The sequence below is a fragment of the Leucoraja erinacea genome, chromosome 32, assembly GCF_028641065.1.
Source record: "Leucoraja erinacea ecotype New England chromosome 32, Leri_hhj_1, whole genome shotgun sequence".
Classification (NCBI taxonomy): Eukaryota; Metazoa; Chordata; class Chondrichthyes; order Rajiformes; family Rajidae; genus Leucoraja; species Leucoraja erinaceus.
In genome coordinates this window covers 2,391,341-2,403,897 of record NC_073408.1, presented here as the reverse complement: position 1 = coordinate 2,403,897, position 12,557 = coordinate 2,391,341, and the positions used below count along the sequence as shown (strand labels likewise).

The following is a 12,557-nucleotide window of genomic DNA, read 5'->3' as shown; positions in this document are numbered from 1 at the left end:
CCATGATCATATTGAATGGCGGTGCAGGCTCGAAGGGCCGAATGGCCTACTCCTGCACGTATTTTCTATGTTTCTATGTCAATGGCATATTTATAGATGGCATTGAAGCTCTGCTTGGGTGTACAGGGACTAGAACATGGGGCTGAGCACACAGCCTTGCAGTGCACCTGTATCGGTTGTCACGGAGGCTGAGGTTTTGTGTAGGAAGGAACTGCAGATGCTGGTTTAAATGGAAGATACACACATGATGCCGGAGGCTGAAGAAGACTCTCAACCCGAAACGTCGCCCATTCCTTCTCTCCAGAGATGCTGCCTGTCCCGCTGAGTTACTCTGGCATTTTGTGTCTATGGATAGTGCCTTCCACTTCTCAAAAAACTTTTCTGCTGCTCATTCAACTCTTATTTCTTTTTGCTCGTCACTCGACCCGAAACGTCACCCATTCCTTCTCTTCCGAGACGCTGCCTGACCCGCTGAGTTACTCCGGCGCTTTGTGCCCATCATTGAAAATCGGGAGTTTAAGAAGGAACTGCAGATGCTGGAAAATCGAAGGTACACAAAAAAGCTGGAGAAACTCAGCGGGTGCAGCAGCATCTATGGAGCGAAGGAAATAGGCAACGTTTCGGCCCGAAACGTTGCCTATTTCCTTCAGGGCTTCGGCCCGAAGATCAGATTCAGATTCAGATTCAATTTTAATTGTCATTGTCAGTGTACAGTACAGAGACAACGAAATGCATTTAGCATCTCCCTGGAAGAGCGACATAGCAAACGATTTGAATAAATAATAATAAGTGTCCGGGGGGGGTGATTGGCAGTCACCGAGGTACGTTGTTAAGTAGAGTGACAGCCGCCGGAAAGAAGCTGTTCCTCGACCTGCTGGTTCGGCAACGGAGAGACCTGTAGCGCCTCCCGGATGGTAGGAGGGTAAACAGTCCATGGTTGGGGTGAGAGCCGAAACATCACCCATTCCTTCTCTCCAGAGATGCTGCCCGTCCCGCTGAGTTACTGCAGCTTTTTGTGTCTTATCAAGAGGCAGAGATGTTATTATTGATCCATACCAATCGAGGTCAAGCATCCAGTTGCAGAGAGATCCAGAGGCCCAGGGCTTGGACCTTTGCTGACGAGTTTGAAAGGGATGATCAGGTTTAACACTGTTGTAGTTATTCAACAGCAGCCTGACATATGTGTTTCTATTCTCCAGATGGCGCAGAGCAGAGTGAAGCACCAATGAGGTACCATCTGCTGTTGGCCTGTTGTAGCATTAGGCAAATTGCGGGGTAATATCTGAGGCAGGAGACGATTTGCGCAAACCTAACCTGTCAAAGCACTTCATTCTTTTCATTGCTTCAGTTTTGAACGTATATCCTATTTTCTATCAAGTTGTGAGCACCCACTGATCATTCATTGATCCAGTTTTTTGGGGCTTTCCGTTTTCTTTCGGAGCTTTCAGTTACATCACTGCCATGGAGTCAACACAGCATTTTCTTGAATTAAATTAAAGCCCAAATTATATTTTTTGCTATTCCATTTTAATTTGCGTCAAACGAGGTTTGTGAAACTATACCTCTGAATACTTACTCAAATGGCCTCAGAAACGTGCAGCAGGACAGTTCAAAAGTGGAGGCCAAGTCACTGGATGGATTTAAGAGAGAGTTAGAGGGGCTAGTGGAGTCGAGGGATATGGGGAGAGGGCAGGCACGGGTTATTAATAGGGGACGATCAGCCATGATCACAATGAATGACGGTGCTGGCTCGAAGGGCCGAATGGCCTCCTGCATATATTTTCTATGTTTCTAAAAGTGCAGTATTAATCGTATCTCACTGGCTTCTTGTTTTGCAACAACCTCAGACCAGAGCATTCGAAGGCACAAAATAGAAACTATAGTAAATCTTTTGTGGTTGGCCACAATGCTGCCAGTGAACAAGATCATGGCATGGTTAGTTCATCACTAGCTCCTCAACATCTAAACACGTATCGATCCAGTTCTTGAATATACAGGGTGATTCTGCCTCCACAAAGTTCTTGGGTGGAGAATTCTGAAGACCCACTTCCCCCCTGGGTGAAGACATTACTTCCCTCCACGTCTCGAGTGGCTAACTCCTTATTTTGAAACTAAGATCCCTGATTCCACTCTCTTCAGCCAAGAAAAACATTATCGATCCTGTCAAACTTGATAAGAATTTTGTGCATTTCAAATGTTGTCATCTCTCATTCTTTCTAACTCAAAAGGGTATTCGCCCAATCTGTTTAATCTTTCCTCCTAGACAAAGCCGCTATCTCAGGAATCAGTCTGCTAAACCTTCATTTCAGTCCCGGCATCAATAATATATCCTTCCTTGTGCAGCAAGATTAGACCTGGACATAATATTCCAGATGCAGTCTCACTGGGGTGCTATATAATTGGAACGAGATGTCTCTACTCTTGTGCTTAAACTCTCATTCAATAAAGGTCAACATGCCTTGCTAATTGCTTGCTATACCTGCATGTAACTTTCAGCGATGCGTGGACAAGGACTGGGCCCTTCTGATCATTTTTCATTCCCTTACCATTTTAAATAAAGACTCCTAATATTCCAGTTTGTTTTTGTATCAAAGTGGATAACTTTTTTTGTGCATTCATACACCAATATGCCATGCCCTTGCCAATTCAGGTAACTTGCTCTAAACCCCCAAATTCTCATCACCCATATTGCCATCTTGTTATAAACACATTTGGACACATTTGATCAGTTGATCTCAGCGGCCACTCCATTCGTAGCGACTGCAGAATTTCCCAAGCACCAATCTCTGTAGCGTGGAGTCATAAACCACGGAACAGGTCCTTTGACCCAACTCGTCCAAGACGCCCAAAATGGCCATCCACTCTTGTCTTATTCAATAAAGTGACCAAAACTCAAAGGTTTCAAAGGTTTCTTTATTAGTCACATACACCTCGGTGTCATGAAATTCTTGTTGCCAATGCAGCATGTAAAAAAATACAAACATGACAATAATAAAGAACTTTAACATAAAAAACATCCCCCCACAATGGTTTCCATTATGAGGGTAGGCACTAAGTCCAGTCCCATCCCCATGTCCACCCATAGTCAGGCTTATTGGGGCCTCCGCAGTCGCCGCTACGGAGGCCCGATGTTCCAGGCCGTTCTCGCCGGGTGATGGTGCACCGGAGTCGGGAGAATCCTCTCAGCGGCTTGGGAACCCTAGAACGGCCGCTTCCTTACTCGAGACCGCGGCTTCCGAAGCCAACAAGGCCGCGCCGGATGGAGCTCCACCACCGGCGATCTCGCCGCGAGATCCCAGGCTCCCGATGAAAAGTTCAGCGCCGCCGCCCGCGGCTGGCCGCTCCGCAGACCCGCAGCTCCGCGATGTTTATACTCGGCGATCTTCAGCTCATCGGAGCTTCAGCTCAGCAACCCGGGCAAGGCATCGCCCGCTCCTCAATAGCGCTCCAGCTCTGTGCCGCCGCCGAAGCCGAGGTTCTGGGCGGTCCTCTCAGGAAACGCCGCTCCAGGCCCGCTAGTAGGCCGCGAGGACGGGTCGAAAATGCAGCCCGGAGAAAAGCTGCCTCTCCGACCAGGTAGGGACCCTGAAAAGTAGTTTCTCCCTCCCCCACCCCCCACATAAAAAAGACTAGACCTCCATAACAAAAACACTTTAACTAACTAAAAATTAAAAAAAGAGATGAAAAGACGGACAGCTGCAGGCTGGGCAAACCATACAGGACGGCGCCTCCTATAACTGAATACAATATTCCAAGTTCGGCCTCGCCAACATCTTGTGCATCTCCTACATAACATCCCAACTTCCACACTCAATGCCCTTATTGATAAAGGCCATTGTGCCAAAAGTCATCTTCATCACCCTGTCCACCTGTAATGCCACTTTCAGGGAATGATGGACTTTTACTCCTTGGGTCCTCTGTTCTACAACACTCCCCAGAGGTCTATTGCTCACGCCAGAAGTCCTACCCTAGTTTGACTTCTCACTTTGCTCCTTTCCAAATTAAACTCCATTTGCCATTTCTCAGCCCACTCACCCAGTTGATCAAGATCCCTCTATTTCTTGACAACCTTCATTGATCTACAATACTTGATCAGCCATGATCACATTGAATGGCGGTGCTGGCTCGAAGGGCCGAATGGCCTACTCTTGCACCTATTGTCTATTGTCTATAATACTATTTCTTTCAGTGTCGTCTGTACTCCATCACCGCCTCTCTTCCTGAAACTGACCTATTTATTCCTTGCATCTAACCATTTATATCCCTTAATATTCCTCAATCAACACTTGTACATTACCCCTAATTCCATATAAGTCTATTTAGTTGCCTCCTCTGTGGCAACTTGCCGAAGATCTTCTGAAAGTCTGAATGTATCACGGCCACAGGTTCGTCCTTGTCTATTCTGCTAGTTACAACAAAGTCCGTGAAATGACAACGGTGATGTCTCTAACAAACCAACGTTGACTCTACCTAGTTATATTGGGTTTTTTTTATCATGGATTCCAGTATTTTCCCCACCTGATGTCAGGCTAACTGGTCAATAGTTCCCTGCTTCGATGACACCTTATTTTTCAATAATGGGGTGACATTTGTTGCCGTCCAATCTGAGGGATTTTGGAAGATGGTACTCAAAGTATCAATTATCTTCGATACTACCCTTATCAAAAACTCTGGATATAGGCCATTTGTTCTTGGGCTTTTATCACCTTTCAGCCCCATTAATTTTTCAAATATTCACAATTTTTCAAGAGTAGTTATTCGTTTCAGCTCCTCATCCACCTCTAGAACATGCTTTTTCTATTTTTCTGTGAAGTCGGATACCAAATATTTATTTAGCTTGTGTGCCAAGTAACTCTGTATTTCTGGAAATGTGCCCATTGGGTGTAGACGGACATAGTAACAGTGACCGGATCAGACAGGATTGATGTGAACAATTTAAGTTGCCAAAGAAAGAGCCTATGACTCTCTAAAGCAAATGACATTTCCATAAAGCCTTCGTGAACCCAAAACGACCCATCAGATGCAATACTTTTTAAGTATCGTCATTCTTTGTCATGTAGAAAACACACTAACCAATTTGTACACAGCCAGCTCGCAAGAACAACTATGTGATCGTAACAAGTTATTTTGTACTGGTGATATAGGATGTGTTGAAATATCCTCGGTATTCAAACATTGTAATATTAGTAATGAGCAGCTGTGTGCAAACAAATCCTTGGTTTGTCCTTTCAGTTTCCTCTGATTGGTGCTGTACATCCTGAGGGGAAGGGGAAATGCACACTCGCTGCAGAAAAGGATTTGGGGGGGGGGTCTTTACTTGTTAATTTTTAATGTAAATGTCGAACTGAAAAGCCTTCAGGACAATCTATCCTTGTGCTGCCTGGCTCAATTGAACTGCTTTTGATCAGGTTCCCAACTTACAATAGACATTTTATAAAGATGCAACCACTGATTCCCCCCCCCCCCCCCCCCCCCCCCCCCCCCCCCCCCCCCCACCCCCCCCCCCCCATTTCATTCTGTACCCCCTCCCCCAAACGTTCAAAAAAAGGTTAAATCAATCCTGATGAATAGCATTATTAAGCATTAAGAAATTGTCCACTAATTCAGATAGCTTGCTAATTCATTACTAAGGTTCAGTTACCATCAAGTTGTGACAACATTAATTGCTTGTTATGTACCACATGGAGAAAGAACTAATTGGGTGCTCCTGAGCCTCGGTCAGTAACACTCACACATCTGAGATGGAAGGTCGTGGGTTCAAGTCTTACACCAGCAGCTCACGTTAACACCTTCATGAAGATGTACAGCGCTGTCAGAGGTGTCCTCTTTTGACAGAACATTCACTTGAACCCCTGTTCCAGGAAAAAAAATATACAATGGCAATGATTTGAAGAAAGTTGGATGAGTTCTCTGCTGGGTCTGTGACAATATTTATACCTGCTCCAAGACCCCTGAAACAGAGAGTCGAACCATTATCACGTTGCGCTAATTTTATGACGTAAGCTCCCTGTGGCAACAGTACAATAACGACTGGATCATCTGTTTTAGTAATGTTGTTGGGTGTTTAATATTGGTAAGGACGCTGGGGATAAGTCTCTGCTCCAATCTCGTAATAATGCTCTGAGATTATGCACGGTCTCTGATGCATGGTGTTCTTGCAGCATTCCCTCCAGCACTGCACAATGTGGGAACGTTTGTGTTCAAGCCAGATCATAGGACATGGACAGGCAGCTTTCTGGCTCGTAGAAGCCAGGAGGGTGATGTGGGCAAACATTAGACTACCACAAGACTTAGAGTGACTCCTCTCTCCTTATTAATACAGTACGTTCAAGAAGGAACTGCAGATGCTGGAGAATCGAAGGTAGACAAAATTGCTGGAGAAACTCAGTGGGTGCGGCAGCATCTATGGAGCGAAGGAAATAGGCAACGTTTCGTCCCGAAACGTTGCCTATTTCCTTCGCTCCATAGATGCTGCCGCACCCGCTGAGTTTCTCCAGCAATTTTCCCTACCTATTAATATAGTACCAGTGCTGACTCAATCCCGGACAATTAGTCAAGACATATCTTCAAATTGTCCTGATTGTTGTACCAATACATTGCTAATTTTGTAAATGCTGAATTTTCCAAATGGCTGCTTCCCCAGGAGTGTGAAGCAGACTCTCTTTTCAATGATAATTTTCTTTTGATGATTGTATTTTTTCGATGAGACATTTGAATTTTGTCTGCCGAGGCTATTCAGCCTGTTAACTCAATAGGATTAGGTTGGTTTAGTTTTGAGATACAATGTGGATACAACATGCCCTTCGGCCCATCTAGTCCGCGGAGACTAGTTGGGCCGTACGCCACTTCTAGCCTACACGCTAGGGGCCATTTACAGAAGCCAATTAATCCACAAACCTGCACTTCTTTGGAATGCGGAAGGAAACCGGAGCACCCGGAGAAAACCCACGCGGTCACGGAGAGGCAAGCAGACTCCACACAGACAGTAGCCGTAGTCAGGATCTTACCCGGATCTCTGATGCCGTGAGGCAGCATCTCTACCTGTGGAATTCTCTGCCTCAGAGGACGGTGAGGGCGGGTTCTATGGATGCTTTCAAGAGAGAGCTAGATAGGGCTCTTAAAAATAGCGGAGTCAGGGGATATGGGGAGAAGGCAGGAACGTGGTACTGATTGGGGATGATCAGCCATGATCACATTGAATGGCGATGCTGGCTCGAAGGGCCGAATGGCCTACTCCTGCACCTATTGTCTATTGTCTATTGTCTACCACTGTGCCGCCTTAAGATTAAACCAGATCTCAATCTCAATTTATGGATTAATAGATTTATAGAAAACTCACTAAAGGAGGTTGTTTGATCTATTGTGTCTGCATAAAATGGGGACTAAAAGCTACCTATACTAACTCTCCACCTCTCTGTCCGGTACATAGCTGCACAGCTCAAAACACCACAAGTACACATGCAGGTTTTTAAACAATATAATGAGAGTTTCTGCCTCGATCATACATTCAGGCAGTGAGTTCCAAACATCCACTACCCGCCTAAGGGGAAAATAGTGTTTCCTCATCTCTCCTCTAATCCTTCTACCACTTACTGTAAGTCTCTGCCCCCCCTAGTTTTTGACCCCATCACTAACAGAAATAAATCCGCCCTGTTTATTCAACTTGGGTCCCTCAGAATGATATGTACCAAAATTAAATCTCTCGGCCTCCTCTGTTCCAAAAGAAATAACCCCAGCTTATCCAAACTTCCTTCATAACCACATTTTTTCCAGTCCCAGCAACAGAATCAAAAATCTCGTCTGTATGCTCTCCCCTCAATCACATCTTCCCTATAATGTGGTGACCAAGAATGTACATGGGACATTCCTGTGGCCGAAATAGTGTGGGATACAGTTCAAGGTACCATCCCAGTTCTAATATTCAGTAGCTCAGCTAATGAAGCAAAGTCCCCATGTATGTTTTTATTAACCATTTTATGGGTCAATGCACATTCACCAGCAGATCACACAACTCAGTAAATTCCCATTTATTGCATGTTCCCTCGCCATATAGCAACTCCCTAAATGTTTTATTTAGGTGGTGAATCTGTGGAACTCTCTGCCACACAGAAGGTAGTTGAGGCCACAGTTCATTGGCTATATTTAAGAGGGAGTTAGATGTGGCCCTTGTTGCTAAAGGGATCAGGGGGTATGGAGAGAAGGCAGGTACAGGATACTGAGCTGGATGATCAGCCATGATCATATTGAATAGCGGTGCAGGCTCGAAGGGCCAAATGGCCTACTCCTGCACCTATTGTCTATGTTTCTATGTTTACTTAAGATTTCTACAGATTAAATGTTCTCTTCATTTCACCAGACCATCGACATCTCCTGCATTCTTGTTCACTGTCAGCCACATGATCAAACGTTATCCTTCTCTTCTACACCCCTGTTTGGTTAAATCTGTAATGTATATTACAAAATATTAAGTACTGTGTACTAAGACCTGTTGATTCACACCTGTAAAAGCCTATCGGACATAAAAACACCTGTGAATGCTCACCATTTGCTACTCTTTTCCCTTGTTTTTGACGCTCTTGATCAGCCTGCCATGGAAACAATGTCAAAAGCCTTGAAAGTGTCCATGTGGACTCCACAAAATGTACTGTCCTCGTTGACTCCCTTTGTTATCTCCTCAAATTAGTCCAACAGGTCCGCCCTAAAACAAATCATTCGGACTGTCCCTGATTAATCTGTGCCCTTCCAAATACAGGTTAGAGTTGTCACTTTGAATTGATTCCAGACATCTTGGCTCCCACTGAAATTAAATTGACTTGCAATTATTCACTTACTTGCTTCTTTTATTATTTAAGTCATGATATAATGTTAACATTCCACGATCTTTTGGTAATATTCCTGCTAGAAACTTTGAAGCATGAGCCTCCTTTTCTCCTTTGCTTTCATCAGCCTGAGATATATTGCGTCTTGTTCTGGAAATTTAACCACTTTGCAAAGTGCTAAACCCCTTAATACCCACTTTTTTTTTACTATATTTATCTTATCCAATATTTCACACTTAACCTCTTCAATTGATTAATATCATCTTTGTTTATAGTGAAAACAGCCACAAAATATCCATTAAGAATATTGCTCATACCCTCTACTTCTACATTATTTCATTTCTGCTCCTGAATACTTTATAATCTTAATAAATATGTTGCTCCTTATGTACGTGAATATTTGTTTTCTTTGATATTACGTCTGTGCTTTTCAGCAAATCTCTGCTTTCCAAATTTATAATTTTATTTCCATAATAACTTCTACGCTCTTCTTGACATTCTGCTGTATTACACTTTCAATTGTTTGCATAATAGACAATAGATGCAGGAGTAGGCCATTCGGCCCTTCGAGCCAGCACTGCCATTCAATGTGATCATGGCTGATCATCCCCAATCAGTATCCCGTTCCTGCCTTCTCCCCATATCCCCTGACTCCGCTATTTTTAAGAGCCCTATCTAGCTCTCGAAAGCATCCAGAGAACCGGCCTCCACTGCCCTCTGAGGCAGAGAATTCCACAGACTCACCGCTTATAATAATATTCAATGATTCATATTTCCTTACACTAGAGGAGGCCATTCAGCCCATGGAGCCTTTTGCTGGTTCTCAGAGCAGTCCCAACAATCAAGAAGGGTCTCGACCCTAAACGTCACCCACTATTTTTCTCCAGAGATACTATGGGACCCGTGGAGTGGCTCCATCTTTTTGTGTCTGTCTTCAGTTTAAACAAGTATCTGCAATCCCTTCCTACACAAACCTATTTTCAATATCTATTGACCCAGTCATGCTAATTTGTATCCCACTGATTCTCTCGTCAGCCACTTATGCTGGTGGTGTTTTGTTTACAGTGTCCAATTAACCCAACAGCCAGGTTGTCTTGGGTTACGGAAGGAAGCCAGAACATCCAGAGGAAACCTATGTGCTCCACAGGGAGAACGTGTAAACCAGAGGTCATGGTTGGACCAGGGTCACTGTGAGTGTTGAACAGCTTTTCACCCTGTGACACCTGTTTTCCCAAAGTTTCCCACTTTCTTTGTCTTATCTAACTGATTATGCACCTAGGCATCCAGGATGCCCCAGGTCCCTTTCTCCTTGAGGAACATGCTCTTTACATGGTGACTTTTTGCATTCTTGTGTACGGCATGCAAAACAATTTCACTGTACCAAGTAAACGCAACAAGAAAGAATCAATCCATATATATTTTCTAGCGAATCCCTGCTGGAATTCCCTCGCATTGCTTTTATACTGATTGACATAAAGGTAGCTGCTTCCAGCCCACTTCTGCTATATCACTTCCATGTCCAGTAACATTGATCTTGCCCCAGTTTAAAAGCTTGGCTGCTGTTGTATCTTTGTTTCTTTCCTGTAACTACACTGTGATCAGTGCCACAAAAATGCTTTCCCACTGACACTGACACCAGGGCCAGATTTAGATGAAGAGAGGCCCTAAGCTATTTCCTTCATAACCACATTTTTTCCAGTCCCAGCAACAGAATCAAAAATCTCCTCTCTACGGGCTGGGGTCACAAGGTTTGAGGGGGATGGGGAAGCCCCAGTGGAACAGCCACTGAGATTACCAGGGTTAGGGGGACTAGCACTAGGACCCAGGGTGGGGGGGGGGGGGGGGGGTTGGAGTCTGCAGCATGGAATTTTCAGGCCCGATGCTGAGTCCAGGCTGCAGGTAAGGCGACAGCTGCGGGCTGCTGGAGGGCGGTGGAGTGGCCAGGGTCAGCGGGCAAAGAGTAGGAGGTCCCGGTGGGCGGATGGTCGGTGGGGCGGCGACGTTCGACGGGTCCGGTGAGGCAGCGAGGTGAGTAGGCGCCCCTAGATCTCGAGGCCCTAAACTTAAGCTTGTCTAGCTTATACGTAAATCCGACCCTGCACTCTTCCCACCCACAAGCTTCATTCCTAAAAAAAACGAATGCAGAATTCCCCCATCCTCTCGTCCGCCCCCTTGATAAGCTTCCTACATGCTGGTTAAAACAAAAGCTCTCCTGAATTTAATTTTGAAATGATGCACCCTCCACTTCTTCACATTGATGGTATCCCAGTTAATGTTCAAGAAATGGAAATCCCCCACTATTATTGCTTAGTGCTTGTAGTCACTGATCTTATAGAGGTGTATAAAATCATGAGAGGAGTAGATCGGGTAGATGCACAGAGTCTTTTGCCCAGAGTAGGGGAATTGAGAACCAGACAACATGGGTTCAAGGTAAGGGGGAAAAGATTTAATAGGAATCTGAGGGGTAGCGTTTTCACACAAAGGGTGATGGGTGTATGGAACAAGCTGCCAGAGGAGTTAGTTGAGGCTGGGACTATCCCAACGTTTAAGAACAGGTACCTGGATAGGCCAGGTTTGGAGCGATGTAGACCAAGTGCAGGCAGGTGGGACATGTTGGCCGGTGTTGGCAATTTGGGCCGAAAGGCCTGTTTCCACACTGTATCACTCTATGACTAGTGTAGCTGGGACATGTTGGGAGGTGTGAGCAAGTTGGGCCGAAGGGCCTGTTTCCATACTGTATCACTCTATATGACTCTCTCTGTCCCATCTACACTAGTCCCACCTGCCTGTGTTTGGCCGATATCTCTCAAAACCTGTCCTAATCATGTACCTGAAACTCTAGCAATTATTCTCACCTTGTTCTGAATCCTGCAATGGTCACCCCATCCTTACCCCAAGGGATCGCTCTGTCTGTCAACTTTAACCATCTTAAATGCATCCATATCACAATTGGTTTGGTGAGTCTTTGGTCGGTCCTTTCATTGAGGTCCTCCTGTATTAACCACATCCATAGGTAGGATGCACCTGAACATATACAATTGTAAAGCAGGACAAGTGATCGCTGATTTTAATTGTGTCGGCTAGCTACAAACTCAGTTTCTCGTACTACTGAGCGTTGCTGTTCAAAGAATAGTGTAAATATGATACATTGAGACAGGGGGTGGTGAATCTGTGGAATTCATTGCCACAGGAGGCAGTGGAGGCCAAGTTGATGGACATTTTTAAGGCAGAGATGGATAAATTCTTGATTAGTGCGGGTGTCCGGGGTTATGGGGAGAAGACAGGAGAATGGGGTTAGGAGGGGGAGATAGATCAGCCACGATTGAATGGCAGAGTAGACTTGATGGGCCGAATGGCCTAATTCTGCTCCTAAAATTTATGAAATTACAAACAATATAAGACATTTTATCATTTCAATAATGATCTGGGAAGCACAGATTATAAAACAGAACAAAATACTGGTTTTCATTCTTTCTATTTTTAATCTTTCCTCAACCTCTCTACATTCATCTCTCCCCTTCGCCCTCCATCGTTGCGTGCTCAATTTTCGCCTCTCTTCTAACCAAATGGCTAAATGGTTCCGAGATAGCCATTACACATTCTACATTTAAAGGGTTTTTTGTTTAAACTTTCGATAACAACTATGTTCTCCCCTTATCAATAAGAATGTTCTTTTATTTACTTTGGCTCCTAGTGTTCTCCTAAAACTCCGAGCAATATCACAAAGAAAACCATTCT

At 44.7% G+C, this 12,557-nt stretch overlaps 1 long non-coding RNA gene across 1 annotated transcript in view; it reads left to right on the top strand.

Moving 5' to 3' along the window:
- The window catches only part of LOC129712272 (uncharacterized), a 49,673-nt gene extending 39,076 nt beyond the window's left edge, over positions 1-10,597 (top strand). Inside the window, exon 3 of the long non-coding RNA XR_008726024.1 lies at positions 9,885-10,597. This is a non-coding gene — a long non-coding RNA (uncharacterized LOC129712272). The remainder of the gene's footprint in view (positions 1-9,884) is intronic.
- The last annotated feature ends 1,960 nt before the right edge of the window (positions 10,598-12,557 follow it).